Here is a 16141-nt window from a genome sequence, read left to right on the forward strand (position 1 = left end):
TCTCCTAAATCCTGACACTTTCTTCGGTTCACAGTCCAAAGGTTGTAATGTCATTTTACTTGAGATGTTAATCAAGCAAAATAGTCAGAGACTTTTCTCACAATCAATAACTAAAATGCTGCAATCTGTTCAGGACACGGCAATACTGGGCCTGCTAACTTACCACGCTGGCTCTGGCTGGGGCAGAGCTCATCATCTTCACAGTGGCTGGTGCTGGGCTGTGCTGTGGATTTGTGCTAGAAACAGTGTTGATAACCCAGGGGTGTTTTCATTCCTGCTGAGCAGGGCTTACATGGAGCCACTGCCTTGTCTGCCTTTCACTCTACCCCACCAGCGAGGGGCTGGGGGGCACGAGGGGTTGGGAGGGCACATGGCCAGGACAGTGACGCCAACTGACCCCAGGGATGTCCCACACCGTATGACATCCTGCTCAGCGCATGGAGCTGGGGGGGAAGGAGGAAGGGGGGACATTCAGCATGGTGGCATTTGTCTTCCCAAATCACCATTATGCATGATGGAGCCCTGCTTTCCTGGGGATGGCTGAGCACATGCCTGCCATGGGAAAGAGGGAATGAATTCCTTGCTTTGCTTGGCTTGCACGCAGAGCTTTTGCTTTCCCCGTTAGACTATCTCAGCCCAATTTTCTCAGTTTCGCCCTTCCAATTCTCTCCCCCACCCCACCGGGGGGAGTGAGCAAGCAGCCACATGGGGCTGAGCTGCCAGCTGGGGTTAAACCACGACACTTACCCTCCAAAAATGTTAGAAACCAAACAGCCTCAGAAGTGGATGCTCCTTAACAAACAGGACCATGAGAGCCACTTTCTCAGCCGCTGTGGGGTTGCAAAACACACACCAGAACCAGTCTCTTCAGGTAAACAGAAGAGACGTGGCACGAGCATTTAAAACCATCTTCCTGGGTCAGCAAAATAAAAGAACAGACACTAAGAATTTGTCTCTCAAATTAAAACTCTTAGGTTCTCCATCAATATTAATAACTGAAGAAATAAAAAAGACAGTTTTGTGATTTCTGTGATCATAAGGCTAGTTATTAAAGAATTCAAAAACTAAGTACAAAGTAACCTGGAAGCCCAGGTTTTAAAAGACATCCATATTTATGCAGCCCTTAATGACTCTGAAACCTATCTGCAGTGAAACATTCTGAGCTTTATTCAAGTCTACAATAACACAAACATATTTAATAAGCACATCTAAGACACTAGTTTCCTTGTCATCTGGCCTTAAACTACACCTGAAGTTGTAGGAGACAGAGGCCAAACATTTAAACTGCATTCCCTCCCGTGGATGTCCTACACTCAGATTGTCCTCCGACAACCAGTCGAGCAATGCAGCTTGAAGCGGCTGGGTCTGGTGACTGACCTTCCAGAAGAAATGCTGGAAATGACAGTTGAAAGATAAAGTGATGCCGAGTCTAAGAGAACAATGGTCTGGACATTTAAGATTAGATTCCACCTTTGTCTTCAAAAGGAGCTTTGTTTGGGGTGTGTCTGTGATCTTCTTTTGCTGGTTGTCCTGATTTAACCCCAGTTGGCAACCAAGCCCCACGCAGCTGCTTGCCCACCCTCCTCCCCGCCTGCAGGACAGGGGAGAGAATTGGAAGGGCGAAAGTAAGAAAACTCATGGGTTGAGATAAGGACAGTTTAATAATTGGGGGAAAAAAAAATAAATGAGAGCGTGGGAAGCTGACAAGTCCTTGACTTAGTGTAGGCACTGCTCAGCAACAGTTCTAAACCATCCATGTGTTATCAGCATTATTCTCACACTAAATCCAGAACACAGCACTGTACCAGCAACTAGGAGGAAAATTAACTCTATCCCAGCCGGAACCAGGACATTGGTGCAGTGACATCCTGACTGGTCTTACAGCAGTGACCAAGCACCTTGCTGATGCTTCATCCTAAGTGAATGAAAAATAGACAGGATTCCCCAAAGACCACTGTCCTCACCTGACTCCTGGAAAAGTTAGTCCTTGAAGCTTAAAATTTCAAGAGTATTACAGAAAAGCCAAGTGACACCCTTCTTGCTTTCCCTTCAACTTCCTTAGTCCATTTTGCACAGCTACACAATATGGACAGATAAATCAGAAGTTCTGGCTACCTCCTTACACGCTGGAGGGCCTTGATGACAACATTTGCTCACATGGTGAGCACAGGATGGTCCTGCACCTTCCCTAGTTCAAGAACACAGCAAGAATAAGCTTCTACCCTCTCTCCCTATAATCTTTCTGCCTCCCCAGATGTCCAGCTGCCTGTGTTTCAAGGATCCAAGGTCCACCTCTGCTGCCACCCAGCTGCATAACCTTGGCCAGGCTGCAGAGAAAACTGCCAGAGCTGTAGGAAAGAGTTCTGGTAAAGTCTGTAGAGAGAGTTTAAAAAAAAGGCGGGGAGGGGGGATTACAGGCAGAGACAGACAGCTGCCATTTCCAGCTCAAGGATTCAATAGGAAAAACACCAACAGAGAATGGTAAAAAAAAAAATCCTAAAGAAAAAACCCCAGGGTAGGCGGTGCTGACAGATGGATGACAGCAACCTAACAACACCAGGAGCCTTTCACAGAGGGCCAGGCCTTCTCTTCCCAGTGCCCAGCTGGTCAGCAAATACCTTTTGGCTGTCCTGCTGGGAGCAGCGAGCATGCTAACGCCTAGACTAGCAGTCTCTTAAATCCTACCAGCCTTAGTGCATGTTTAGCAATAAATAAGTGGTTTGCATGTTTAAACTCTCTCTAGCTTGCTTGCAGAGCCTCTCTGTGCAGAGCTAATGCCACCTAACCAAAGTGACCCACAGAGGGATGTTAACAAAGCTGACAATGCACTAAAATGACCTGGAGGCAACCCAATAAAAATACGTAGAAAACTCCTCTCTCTTATGGGCACAGGAGGTCAAAAGCAGTGGGCACTAGCAGATTTGAAGCAAATATAAGAAGTACTGCAAGCAGAAAAGGGGAAATGCAGCACTGGCCAGCGGTACCACTGAGTTCAAGCTCTTGGTGTCAGAGGTGAAAAAAAAATGCCACCTACATCCTGAAGCTGTACCGTTTCCATGGTCAGCTAGGTGTCTATCAGCACCAGAAACACCTTTAAGTCAGCTGTGCAATATGAAAATCAATCACAAACAAAACAGGAGGCTTAAGTTACACGTTTGGCAATGAGACCTTATAAGAACATAGAAGCTGCTTTCTCTAGTCACAAGAGATGGGTTTCTCTGAAGACCACACTCTCAGTCATTGAAAGGATAAATTTCTGCTGATTTGTCTCTATAAAAGGTACCGAATTTTCTGGATACATGCCAATTACAGAGCAGTCAAGATTCCATTTCAATATAATGGCACCTTGGGAAGGCCAGAATACTGCAGAGACCAATACTACGGCTAATCAAATAACATTTTCAGGCCACAACAACTGAGCAACAGCAAACCCAATACCCCCAGGGATTGCGCTGCACGCGCAGACAGCAACTTGGCTTTAAAGAATGCGGGGGTGACCCCAGCCAGCAGCCAAGCACCCCCGCAGCCACGCACTCATGCACACACCCCCCAGCAGGGCAGGGAGAGGAAAAGCAACAAAGCTCATGGGATGAGACAGAGACGGTATGAAAAGTGAAATGGGAGGAGCCGAGCAAAGGCCATCGCTCACCACCTCCCGCAGGCGGACTAAGAAGGCGGACTTGGTGCCCGGCCTGGCTCCAAGCAACAGCCACCTTGGAAGCCAAAACTCTCATCTTTATTCCCCCACCCTGTTTATACAGCCGAGCATGACATTACATGGTGTGGAATGCCCCTTTGGCCGGTTCGGGTTGGGCCATCCCAGCTGTGTCCCCTCCCAGCCCCTTCCCCACCCCAGCCTCCTCTCGAGGACACAGAACAGGACAAAGCAAAAGCCCAGACACTGCGCAAGCACCAGTCGGCAGCAGCCAAAACACGGGTGTGTGACCAGCACTGGGTTAGTGAAGACAGCGAACTCTGTCCCAGCCAGAGCCAGCACAAAACGACACCTTCTTCACGCAGTCTGAACACAAAGCCTAAAGCCTGGGCTAGCAGCAAGCACCAACACAAGGAAACTAAAGGAAGCCATGCCCAGGACACCTTGATCTCCTTGCAAGTCCAGCTCAGGAGGACATGAAGCATTAAACAAACTGCACCTAAACCAGACTCCTCCATCCCTGCTGGTCCAGCTACATTGAAAGAAGGAACATGAATTCTCATATCTGGGGTCTGGAATTTAAGTTTGATATAAAGTCAGGATTCTTCCCTAGAAATACCAAATCAACTACACACAATAAGACCACCTTGAAAAATCAAACCAGATTATTTGCTCCTTGCTTTCCTTCAAACCTACAAAAGCTTACTAAACAGACTACTTCCGTTTGAAACAAATATAATTTTATTACATGCATCCTATGACACACCCTATCAATACCCAGCAAGCACCTCCCAAAAAGCAAAATCAACAGAACAAGTTCAAGAACAGGACTGAAGAAATCTGACACACAAACTTGTAATTCACTCCTGCCTCTACATTCTCCTCTTTGGCAATATTGGGGAAAAAGTCCCAGACCTGGAGCAGACTGCTGCTAAAGGGCAGCAAAGTAGTTCATCACTGCCCAGCTACAAAAACAACTACTGGGTGCTCACCCTCCTTGCAGTTGGCAATGCTTGTTCTTGCTGCCCAGGCTAAATTCAGCAACAGAGAATAAATAACCGAACCATTTCCTCCCTTCAAAATCACCCAGACATCACAGGACAGGTCACTCGGAGTGCTCCAACTCAAAGCAACTGCCCCCGGTTCTGCCCTGCTGCTAAATGGTGAAAATCAGAATTGAGCTCTACACGTGAGAGTGTATGAACTGTTTACAGAAACCTGATGTACACGATGAGCAACTGTGTGAGTTAAACATAAAATTAATGTTGTTAAGCATCAGTAAGACACTGACAGAAACCATTACATAGCTATCTCAAACATGAAAGCACCTAGAAAAAAGTAAAAGAAGCTAAAGCTTCCTAAATTAAAACAAAATACAATATATACCTCTGTGGTGGGCTGACCCCGGCCAGCAGCCAAGTGCCCACAGCCACTTGCCCACTCCCCACCACCTCCCCACCCCAGCCAGATGGGGAGAGAACACAAAGAGCAAAGGCAAGAAAACCCACAGGTTAAAATAAAGGCAGTCTAACAGGACACACCCCCTCCAAAAAAGGTGGGGGAACAACCACAAGGAAAGCAACTCACCTCCTCCCACAGGCAGGTGGATGCTCAGGCCAGGCTTCCAGGACCTTGGAAGTCAAAAACACCCTTTTCTTCTTCCTCCACCTCAGTTTTTATTGCCAAGCAAGATGTCACATGGTACAGCACAGCTCTCTGGCCAGTTCAGATTCCCTGCTTGCTGGGGGCGGGCAGGGAAGAAAGCCTGGGTGCTGCTCAAGCACCACCCGCAATACCCAAAACGCCAGTGCTTGCCTCCGCTGCTTTAGCCACGCATCCAGAACACAGCTCTCCCAGCCAGACCCAGCAGAGCTCAGTGACATAATTCACTGAAACATTCCCAAACCCTGGAGCTGGCCCCAGGTGCCCCAGGCGTTTGCTGCCCCAGGCTCCCGGGGAGGCCGTGCTCCCTGGCTGCGGCACAGGGCACACTCTGTACAGCTCCTCCTGCCCCACCTGGCCGAGGGGCAACCGCCCAGCCACCTCCGGGTGGGTCAGTCCAAATCCCTGCCGCAAGGCCCCGCTGGAAACAGCCCTTCTTTCAGGTTACTCACAGAGGATTCACCTGCTGACTGCAACCCAGAACACATATTCCCCAGAAACCCACAATGCTGAGGAAAGTTGCTGTTTCTTTTTTGTTAGCTGGTGGAACGCAGCTATTATGTGACTGACCGCATCCACAGGGACATGACGACGTCCATCTTTTCACTGCAGTTCCAGGAACTGGATCTCTTTTGCAGGTCCCTTGATCTTGCTTTGATTTATGTGAAAAACAGCCTTTGGAAGAATCTGGATTATTCTTTTCCCTTCTCAACCATTTCCTCCGCTGTACTGCCCAACACGATAATCTCGTCGGCGTATGGTGGGTGTTCAGGGGCTTCACCCTGTTCCAGCACTGCCTGTATCAGTCCATGGCAAAAGGCAGGGCTGTGTTTCCACCCCGGGGAAGCCAGTCCCGGGTGCACGGTCACCCCTGCACATGAGGGCAGCCTGTGCCCCACACTCTGCTGCCAGAGGGATGGAACATGTGTGGGCAGTGCCGGTTGTACCATACCAGCCGGCTGCCTCGGGCTCCCGCTCCTTCAGACCGTGACAGTCCGCCTTCAGCCTCCACCCTCCATCAGGTTTCGGCGCTGCCGTACGGGACTGCTACAGGGTGAAGTCACCCCCAAAATCCAGGCAAGTTCCACCCCGATGCCCTGATGGCATTGGGGTACTCTGAGCACCAGCATCCACCAGAGCCCTGTGCCCCCATAGGTCCAATGTGCCGCGCCATCGAATCTAGACCCTCCGGTCAAGCCCATTGTCCCTTTCCTCTGCCCAGCCAGAGACAAAGCCACCCTGTTCCTGGTCAGAGCACTCATTATCTGACTCCTGCCACAGCAGACCAGACATCCCTTCATCAAGATCTAGGGGAGGAGAGGCATCCTCAGACCTTCTACTGCATCTGGGGAATTGCTCGACAGCACCCAGAGCAGCGATCCTCCTGGATGGATCGTTTTTAGCTGCTGTTTCCCCCCAGAATTCACACAGGCAGCATCTAACATGGCAAACCACCCCACTTCCTCATGTGCTCCCCACAGTCACAGGGACAGAATCAGCTGATGACCTGTGGTGTCTGCCTGCAGGTCCCTTTCTGCTCCGCTGGGAAAGGCTGACTCTGCATGGCACCCTTCGCAGCTGAGATGCCAGCCCATAGGAGCAAGGAGAACGAGATTCGCTTCAAATTATTGGAGCTGGCAGGGCAGCATCTCTGCAGGCGGTGCCTCGATGCCCGGCCAGCTCACCATCGCCCAGGCGCTGCTGTACGACACCGATGTGTTCAGTGCTAACCTCTGCCGCAGGACATGTTCCCATCTGCCATCCCCAGCCGGGCGGTTACTGGAGGGTCCACCAAGGTCTGCGTTTGGATCAGTGCATCAGTCTGATGAGGCGACAGCCTGTGTGGGGCGCTGGTGGCAGGGGGACACTGTTATTACCATTACAATGGTCAAAATCAACACCACTACAAGCGTTTTGTTTATGCCAGTATGTTCAAGAAGCCGAGGGGCCACTGCGTCAGGGCTGGCAGGATCTGCCCCAGAGGAGAGGAGGAGGAAGGTGTAACTGCTGTTTGTCTCCAGGGATGGTTCCCAGAGTACTGGGATGACAGCAATGCAGAGGCCAAACACCAGACCAGGCTCAAAGCACCGCTTTTATCATAGGCTTCCCAGGCAAAACAAACCCACACAGTAAACAGCAAAGGCTGAAAGCTGCCATTTCAAAGCCCTACCAAGCAGCAGCTAAACAGCAATAAATTCAGTCCAGCACACGCTGATCAAATCTGCCGTCATCTCCATCCCCCTCATGCCCCATGCTGAGCTCCAAAAAGGACCGTGGAGTGCTGACCCCAGCCAGCAGCCAAACGCCCACAGAGCCACTCGCTCGGCCCTGCTCCCCACCCAGCGGGACACGGCAGGAAAAGGACGCACAAAAGTGAGAAAACTGCTGCGTTAAGACAAAGGCAAACTAACAGGTGAAGGAAAGGGGAAAAAACCAAAGCAAAGGCAACTATTAATCCTTTACTTGCCAGGCTCCAAGCAACAGCCACCTTGGAAGCCAAAATCACCCTTTTCTTCTTCCTCTACCCCAGCTTTTACTGCTGAGCAGGACATTACGTGGTGTGGTATATCCCTTTAGCCAATGCAGGTCACAGCTGTGCACCCTTCTGACCTCCTGCCTGCTCCCAGGGGTGCAGGGGGGAAAGCCTGGACACTGCGAGCATGCCAGCGACAGCCAGAACACTGGTGTGCAACCAGTGCTGGGTTAGCCACAACTCCAAAACACAGCTCACAAGCTGCTGTGAGGGCAACTAACTCCACCCCAAACAGAGCCAGCACCGCTCAGTAACGTAATTCACTGAAATATTCCAAAAATACTCCATTCCAGTGTTCATCGGGTTCAACGCACCAAGTTTATACACAGGCACACACACAAAAAAAACAGCACAAGTCATTCAGCAAGTAATTCTTAAAGCCAACAAAAGAAAAAAAAGGCATTTCAGCACCTTTGTGGAGTATTAGCAGCAGAAATCTACTGGCCTGCTTCAATTTTCACTTTCCATGTAAAATTTTAGAGCAGTATAAATCCTGTACGCTGCCTCCCAAGTACATTTATATACACACAACAGCTCCGAGGCATACGGAGCTCCGCACGCCTGGCAGGGAGATGCGCCCAGGAGCACTGCGGACAAAGAGCAAATACTAATACACCTGCCTAAAACTTACAAAAAAGGAAAAAAACTGAACTCCATTCAGAATATTTAACTCAATGGCAAATAAATAAGAAAACATTTCATTTACCTTCAAATGTGAAACACTGAAAAGAAAAAAAATAAAATGTTTCAATATTCTTCCTGTTCCCTACACAGAAGAGCTCCTTGTTTGGTACGAGCCACCACGAGTACGGCTGAGCTTCCACTCAGCTCAGCCCCAAAACCAACTGCAAGACAGCGGGGAAACGGAACAAGGGAGGAAAAGGAATCCAGCGGTACAGGAGGCAGCAGCAAGTTTTGTAACCACTTGGAACCCCACCCTTGGATAAACATCACTGGGTCATATCAGCTGTCACAGAAGTTGGAGAAGAAGAGATCAGCCTAGTCCCTTACGTCCTCCACCCTTCGAGCCAGCGTGATTGTCCTGGCAGATGATTTTTCTTTTAAATCAGAAATACATGCAATTAAAGATACTTCTTGTCCTTGACAAATGCCTTCTCAACAAGGAAAATAATTACCTCACTTTTACACCCACCCTCTTGAAGACCTCAGGACATAGTTATAGTTTAATACTTTAAATGGCCAGTGAATGATCACATACCAGAGAGGAGAACATGACCCAAGACCGAGCACACATTTCAAGAGCAATTCTGGGATATAAACCAGGAATTTTTTTTTTAATACACATTTTAATCAGCTATTTAAATACTTTAAAAATAAGCATATAGAAAAAGATATTTTAAAAAATTAACAACCTATATCACATTACCGTATTAAAGGAATTGTAACTGAGCAAAAATACCAAAGCAGTATGTTGCAAAAAAAAAAAGAAAAAAAACGATTAACATCCTCCCCAAGTGTGCGAGGTTGCTGGGGATGAAGCAGCTTATGCTACAGTGCTAAAACACTTTGCCTTGGGTGAAAGGAATTTTTGTTGTTCTTTCGGTTATTTTGACCAATTCAGATCAATTACGACCATCTTCAAACCCAAGAAAGGGGAAAGCTGTCTCTTTAACCCCAACACACGAGGATGAGGTGCCAGAGGACACATCTACGTTCTGAGCTCTCGAAGGATACAGTGATGAAAAACAATCCCTCCAGTTAACCAGCGTGAATATTGCTTCACTCAACGGCCAGTTTTAAAGCCAAAACCGCTATTCCCAAACTGCCAGATAGCTTTGTTTCTATGTAACGTGCTAAATTTATAGGTTTAATTAAAGGACTGAGCTTTCACTGGAACACAGCAGGACACGAACAGAACACGGGTAAGGACCAGAAAGCAAACGGTGCATTTCCCTCGCTTAAACATATGAAAGCTGAGGTTGAGCAAACACGCTGTACTATCAAACTTATTAAATCAACACGCACGCTGCGGGCGCGCCAAGGCTTCGGCTGCAATGCAGATAAACGTTGTGCCGCTGCTCGCGAGTGCGCGTTTACTCTTCTGCCTTTTGCATTGCAAGAAAACACAACCGGAGGCAGGGTCGGCGGGGCAGGCCATGCCTGCCTCTGCCTGCGGCGGTCTGCAGGGCAGGAAACCGCTCGGTGCCCCCGCCGCCGTGCTGAGCCCACTCGGTGGCGAAGTCATGAATAATGGGGGAGGGGGCGGCTGGTCCAAACCCACCCGCGACACCCCGTTAGCTGAGGAATAACGCGGGGGGGCTTCGCGGGAACCAGCCCCGAAAGGCCCCGCAGGGTGCCCGGGTACCGGCGCTGCTCCTGGGCCCCACCGTGGCTTGGAGGGGATCGGTGGGCGATCGGGGCCGGGCCCTGAGGAGGACGATCGTGGGGGGCTGAAGGAGGGCGCCATCCCCCCGCCGCCATTTTGTGACTCCCCCCAGTCACACGGTGGTGGGGGGGGGGGAGCTGAGCTCCTACCTCCGGCGGGGGGTAGCCGACCCGCGCTGCTCACAACCACCCGTCGCTCCGCTTCCTCCACCGCTTCCTCCACCGCTTCCCCACGATGCCAACGGCCGCCGCCGCCGCCGCTACTCCGTCCAGCCGGGCCGGGCACAGCGACCACAGAGACGGAGCACCGAAAAGTGGGACGATAACCACTGCGCATGCGCGCGGCGGGGCGGGAAAACTCATGCGCAGAACAGATATGCGCGCGGCTGCCGAGTGAGCAGGCGCAATGAGCCCCGCCCACCCCGACGTTTTGCCCTCAGTGTGGGCACGGGACCTGCAGCGCGCATGTGCAAATGCCCGTCCGGCTTCGGCGGGGGGAACTGCGCATGCGCATAGTGTGGAAGGGGCGGGGCCTCCTGCCGTGGAGTGTGCTCAGGTGTTTCCCTCCTATATAGGCGCTGCCGGCGAGGCGCTTTTTTCAGTAGGGGTGAAGGGGGGGTGTTGCTCATGCTGCTCCTCATAGCCCTATTTTCTTTCTTCCACACTCTGTTTCTCTTATCAAGCTTTCACCCTGCTTCTTGTCTTCTCCACAATCCTCTGCTGAATCTTCACTGTCTGCTGAGGGGCTGCCAGGCTGTGCTTTGCCAGAGCCAGCATAGTGTGGGCCGAGGCACCTCGAGCTGTGCCTGTGGAAGTCATAGAATCATTAAGGTTGGAAAAGACCTCTAGGGTCATCAAGGCCAACTGTTAACACTGCTATGTCTCCTCAACCATGTCTGAAGTGGTGTGTCTACATGTTGTTTCAACCCCGCCCCAGGCACGGTGACTCCCCCACCTCTCTGGGCAGCCTGTGCCAGGGCCTGACCGCTCTGGCAGGGAAGGCATTTTCCCTCATCTCCAACCTAAACCTCCCCTGACGCAGCCTGAGGCCGTTCCCTCTCGCCCTGTCACTGGTGACTTGGGAGCAGAGACCAGCCCCCCCCTCACTCCAGCCCCTCTCAGGCAGCTGCAGAGAGAGAGAAGGGCTCCCCTCAGCCCCCTCTTCTCCAGGCTAAACCCCCCCAGCCCCCTCAGCCGCCCCCCAGCACACTTGTGCTCCAGACCCTGCCCCAGCCCCGCTGCCCTTCTCTGGACACGCTCCAGCCCCTCAAGGCCCTTCTTGTCCCGAGGGGCCCAAACCTGAGCCCAGCACTCGAGGTGGGGCCTCCCCAGGGCCGAGCACAGGGGCCCCATCCCTGCCCGGCCCCTGCTGGCCACACCAGTGCTGACACAAGCCCGGGGGCTGGTGGCCTCCTTGGCCACCTGGGCACTGCTGGCTCATGCCCAGCCGGCTGTCAGCCAGCACCCCCAGGGCCTTCTCCGCCGGGCACTTCCCAGCCCCTCTGCCCCAGGCCTGGGGCGTTGCCTGGGGTTGGTGTGACCCAAGGGCAGGACCCGGCCCTTGGCTGTGTTAAACTTCAAGAGAAGTTCAGAGACATGATGGCACTCGCCAGCTACCCTCCTCTTCCCTACCCGAGCCGCCCTCAGCAACACCACAAGTTCCTGGAATTGTCCTCTCCGGTGGCTCCCGCCTTGCGTTTCTCCTCGTCCACAGCTCCAGCTGAACCTGTGGGTTGCCTAGGCTGGGTTCTTCTTCGAGGTGTCCTGGACTTGACTGGGAGCCAGTGGCTGCCCCAGTTTTCCAGTGGAAGCCAGCATGGAGAGCAAGACTCCTGAAGCACTGACTCACAGGGGTTGTCCCTGCTGGTGTCTGGAGTGATGTTTGCTTTTGCAGCAGCAGCGTTAATACCTGTAACCTCCAACAAGCTTACTTCCCTGGGGGTACAGTGAGTCAGTGTCCCCAAATGCAGGCTTCCCCCATTAACTATGGTCTGCAGTGCCGGCGCTGACCTGAAAAGCAGAGTCTAAAAAGCTCTGTCACCTTGGGTGGCCCTGCGAGGTTTCGGCACAGGGAGCTCCTGTTGCTCTGGGCTCCCCTGTGCTCTTGCCCATGAAGCACCTTTGCAGAGTCACAGGCTTCTCTCTGAGGAGACAGAAGATGCCTTTAAGAGCTGCCACATTATTTCCTGAAAATACCAAAGCGGATGCCAAACCCAACCACAGAGTCAGCCAGAAACGCTACTGCTGCGTCAGGGTGGCTGTGCCCAAAGCACGTATGGTATAAAGCAGACCTGGGACCAGCTTTGCCCAAAACCACACCATTTGCTTGTGGAGCATATTTCAGAGCTGCTGAAAGCGCTGCATCTTGCTGCAAATGTGGCAGACAGCAGGCACCCACTCTGCTCCTTTTTTAGCAGACTGGGAGTGGGCTGAGCAGCGCCAGTGGACTGGCTGCCGTGCAGATCTGTCCGGCTGTACTGCTTTGAAGTCGCTTGGGCGTTTGTCTTTCTCGTTGTCTTTGAGATCCCACAGATGCTTCGCATACATCCAGCAAAAATTATTCACTGGTGCTGGATTTTCTGACAAAGCTGACACAGAAATACATTGCTGGTCTTTGTCTTCAAACCTGTTTTGGTTCCTTTCCAGCAAATCAGTCTTGGAAACTATAAAAACCTTTAAAAGTTAAAGACTTCCACTTATTCTTCACATTTGAAACCTGCTCGGAGCCTTCTAGTCCTGCTACCCATGACTTCTGTAGACCACAGGCGTTCCTTACTCCCACCACAGCACAGCAAGGGGAAGTAAGAAGCTCAGATCGTTTTGGAGAGTTGTAAGCTGTATTTCCTAAACTTCTGAATCTAATTTACAGCTAAATTACACCATCCATGCCTGTGTCTGTTCTGCCATTCTCGGGCCAGCCCAAAGATCTTCACTGGCAAGGTACTCTGGAAGGGAAAATCTGTTGTAAACTAAAAGATAGGATCAGCTTTTATGGTGAGACTGTGGCACTGATTGAGTTAACTGTGGTTTTGGGAGCATCCCAAGGGCAGACTCTGCACAGCACCTGCTGTGGATCCTATAACATCTTGTTGGGAAGGAATCGTTTGGGTCAAGGGCTTTATAAAAGAACGATAAGATGCTGTCCTGCTCCCATGCTGCTGCCCTGAACGCTGTAAAACATCACAGCTGAAAAGAAGAAATTAGAGTCAAAACGCACCGAGGTCCAGGCGCAAGCGAGGCTGGAATCACATCCACGGCCTCATTTGCTAAATATCCAGCAGCAATCACAGCAGGGCTGTTTTAAAAGGCATCATTAAGATGGTAAAATTAAACAAATTAAGTGCTACAACCTTTGGGAATGCAAACATTAGGCTGCTTGCGCAACCTGATCTGCCTGACCTATCCTGGTGTCCCGACACAATCTCCCATTACGTGGTACCACACTTGAGGCCCGGCAGCTCTGCTGCATGAGTGGGGATGGGCACCTGGAGGAGCTCTTTGCTGCAGGACTTCGCCTCACTTATTGCAAAATCTGGGAGGTGCAAAGGGACTGAAGTACAAGTCTTACAGTTTCCTAAGAGCTCCAGCCAGAGTCAGGCCCTATCCTTGCTCCTGTGAAGAAATCCGCATGGAACGCTGGACGGGTCTCTTAATCCCGCTCATTTTAGGTGTTTGCTGGTTCTTTGCCCAGCTTTCTGTGCTCCTGACTCGGCTCCAGGTGCGATGTAGGGTGCTCAGCCACGGCTGAAGTCACGAAGCTGCCCTTTGCAAATGCAGTGCTAAGTAGCCCAAGGATATGCTGCCAAGCCTCGCTCTCGGAAATGGTTTTGATCATTTTAACCATAAAATGGTGTGGATGACAAGCATATACATTTCATCAGAACGTTTAAAACACAGTCAAGGGGTGTCTGCGTGAGAACACAACAAGGAATCTTGCTCTTTCTAAGGGTGCTCTGTAATCCCAAACTGTCTTTACCCCTTTAGCTCTGGGTCAAAGTAAGAGAAGGTCCCCAAAAGAGATGCACACGTGAGCAAAGCACAGAGCCTGCTGCCAGAACACCTCCAGGAGATCCCCGCGAGCTCAGCCCAGCCACTCGGTGTGCAGGAGAGACGGCGCTGCAGCGGCGGGAGCTGGCCCCGAAGCTCACCGTGACCCACGCTGTATTTCACAAGGGTTGTGGGGCTGCGGGGAGAAGAAAGCGTAGCCAGAAAGTGAGAAGAGATGATTTTTCAGATCTGCAATCCGCTTTCAGGTGGGGCAATCGCCAAAGCCTCAGGCTGAGACGGTCGCTGCTGGGGAGCAGGAGCACCTGTAATGCAGGGTGCTGGCTAAATCTTGTAGAAGAGATGTAAATCCTGGGGTCAGGAAGGAGCCGATGCAGCCAGCACCTCTTCATGCGGAGGACTTCACTTGGGCAGGTTTTTGGCTACTTGACAAAATTATCTGGCTCCCAGCTGCTCTCCCATCCCCATGATATTGTCAAGCCTTGCCCAAAGTCTGTGTTTTCCATCCGATCTGGTCCCACTCCAGGTTGACGGGTATTAATAGCCCTTTAGGCTGTGAACTCCGGGACCTGGCTGGCGGCTGCAGAGCCCCGCATACTCTTCGCCTGACACATCCGTATCTGGCAACGGTCCCTGCTCCTCGTGACAGTGGGGGTTGTCTCAGCCCACAGCTGGGCCTGGGAACTGATTGGATGCAATTAACTGGTTTTACATCTTCAGACGTCCAGTCCCTCTGCCCAGTACGTGGGGCTACAGGGTGGGCGGTGGAATTCGGGCACTTCCCCTACAGAAGAGACGTTGCGGGTCTGCCGCTTCCCTCTGAAGCGTCCTGGGTGAGTTGTTTGCCATTACACCTTGTAGGAAAGGTGTGTCACACCCCCAGAAAAAGGGGTGAGAGGCAGGGCTGGGGCCGGAGGAGCGGGAGAACCGCAGCCCAGACACGTGGTCGTGTTATGACTCGGTGAGTTTGGGCATCTCTGTGCCACCACAGTTACCCAAGGCGTGCTCCTGCCGCCCTCGGTAATGAGGACTCACCGTTAAGGGATGCTGCACACCTTGGAGCTGCGAAAGCCCCAGCTGACGGGACAGCCTGTGTCGAGGAGCTCTGGACCTCCATCTGGTTTGCTGGCTCCTCCTCTTGCCGCAGCTGAGGCTGGAGGTGCCCGTGCAGTGCGTTCGAAAGAGCTGAGCTTGGGATGATGCCTATCTGGAACCCACAGCCCCATTTGCCTCATCACCCGTGTGAGCAGGTCCCTGGGCTTCCTGGGAGAGGAGCCTGGGAGCATGTCGGATCCATGCCCCACTGTGCCATCCTCCCGCAGGGAAAAGAGGTCAGATGTACCAGGACATCCCCCTCCTGCCGACCCCGCTGCAGCCTCCTCGGGTCCCTGCACTCTGCCTGCTGAGCAGAAATGCCCAAAAGGGCTGTAAAAACAAGCCACAGTTTCTCCTACCCCAGCAAAAAAAACCCACTTGCCCTCAAAGCACATCCTGTTCAACTGCAAGTGGGGGCTTAGCAGCTGTTTTAAAAGCAGCTTAAAAAGGACCTGAGCGGTGGCGGTGCAGCCAAGTCCCTCTGTCAGGGGGTGTTTATGGATGCTGGAGATTTAAGGACGTGTTTTTCCCCGCCGTGCTTCCCTCCGCAGCCATGTGCAGCCCTGTGCAGCCCCTGCAGCTGCCACTCTGCAGGGAAGAAGCTGAGCTTGACCGGGGAAATATGCTTCCTTCACGCTCTGCTGGCTCATCCATCCCCATTGGAGCCACCAGGCTGAGCCGGGAGCTTTCCCGGCAGATGGTGCCTTTGAGCCGGGCCAAGCTCTCCAGGCCGGCTGCTCCTGGGACTGGCTTCCCAGCCAGGCATCCCAGGGCTTGAAATCACTGCTCCCACACTCAGGACTGCCCCTTAAGATCCATTTTTGCCACGACTCTACGTCTACTCC

General features: G+C 52.0%; 1 protein-coding gene across 4 annotated transcripts in view; it reads right to left on the reverse strand.

Annotated features, from left to right (window-relative positions):
• Positions 1-10505, reverse strand: part of ZNF638 (zinc finger protein 638) — a 60360-nt gene extending 49855 nt beyond the window's left edge. For all 4 annotated transcript variants that reach the window (XM_075092288.1, XM_075092289.1, XM_075092287.1 and 1 more), the window contains exon 1: positions 10347-10505. The gene's annotated coding sequence lies outside the window, so the exon portion shown is untranslated. The remainder of the gene's footprint in view (positions 1-10346) is intronic.
• Between the last annotated feature and the right edge of the window lie 5636 nt (positions 10506-16141).

This window comes from Phalacrocorax aristotelis, chromosome 4, assembly GCF_949628215.1.
Source record: "Phalacrocorax aristotelis chromosome 4, bGulAri2.1, whole genome shotgun sequence".
NCBI classification, from domain to species: domain Eukaryota; kingdom Metazoa; phylum Chordata; class Aves; order Suliformes; family Phalacrocoracidae; genus Phalacrocorax; species Phalacrocorax aristotelis.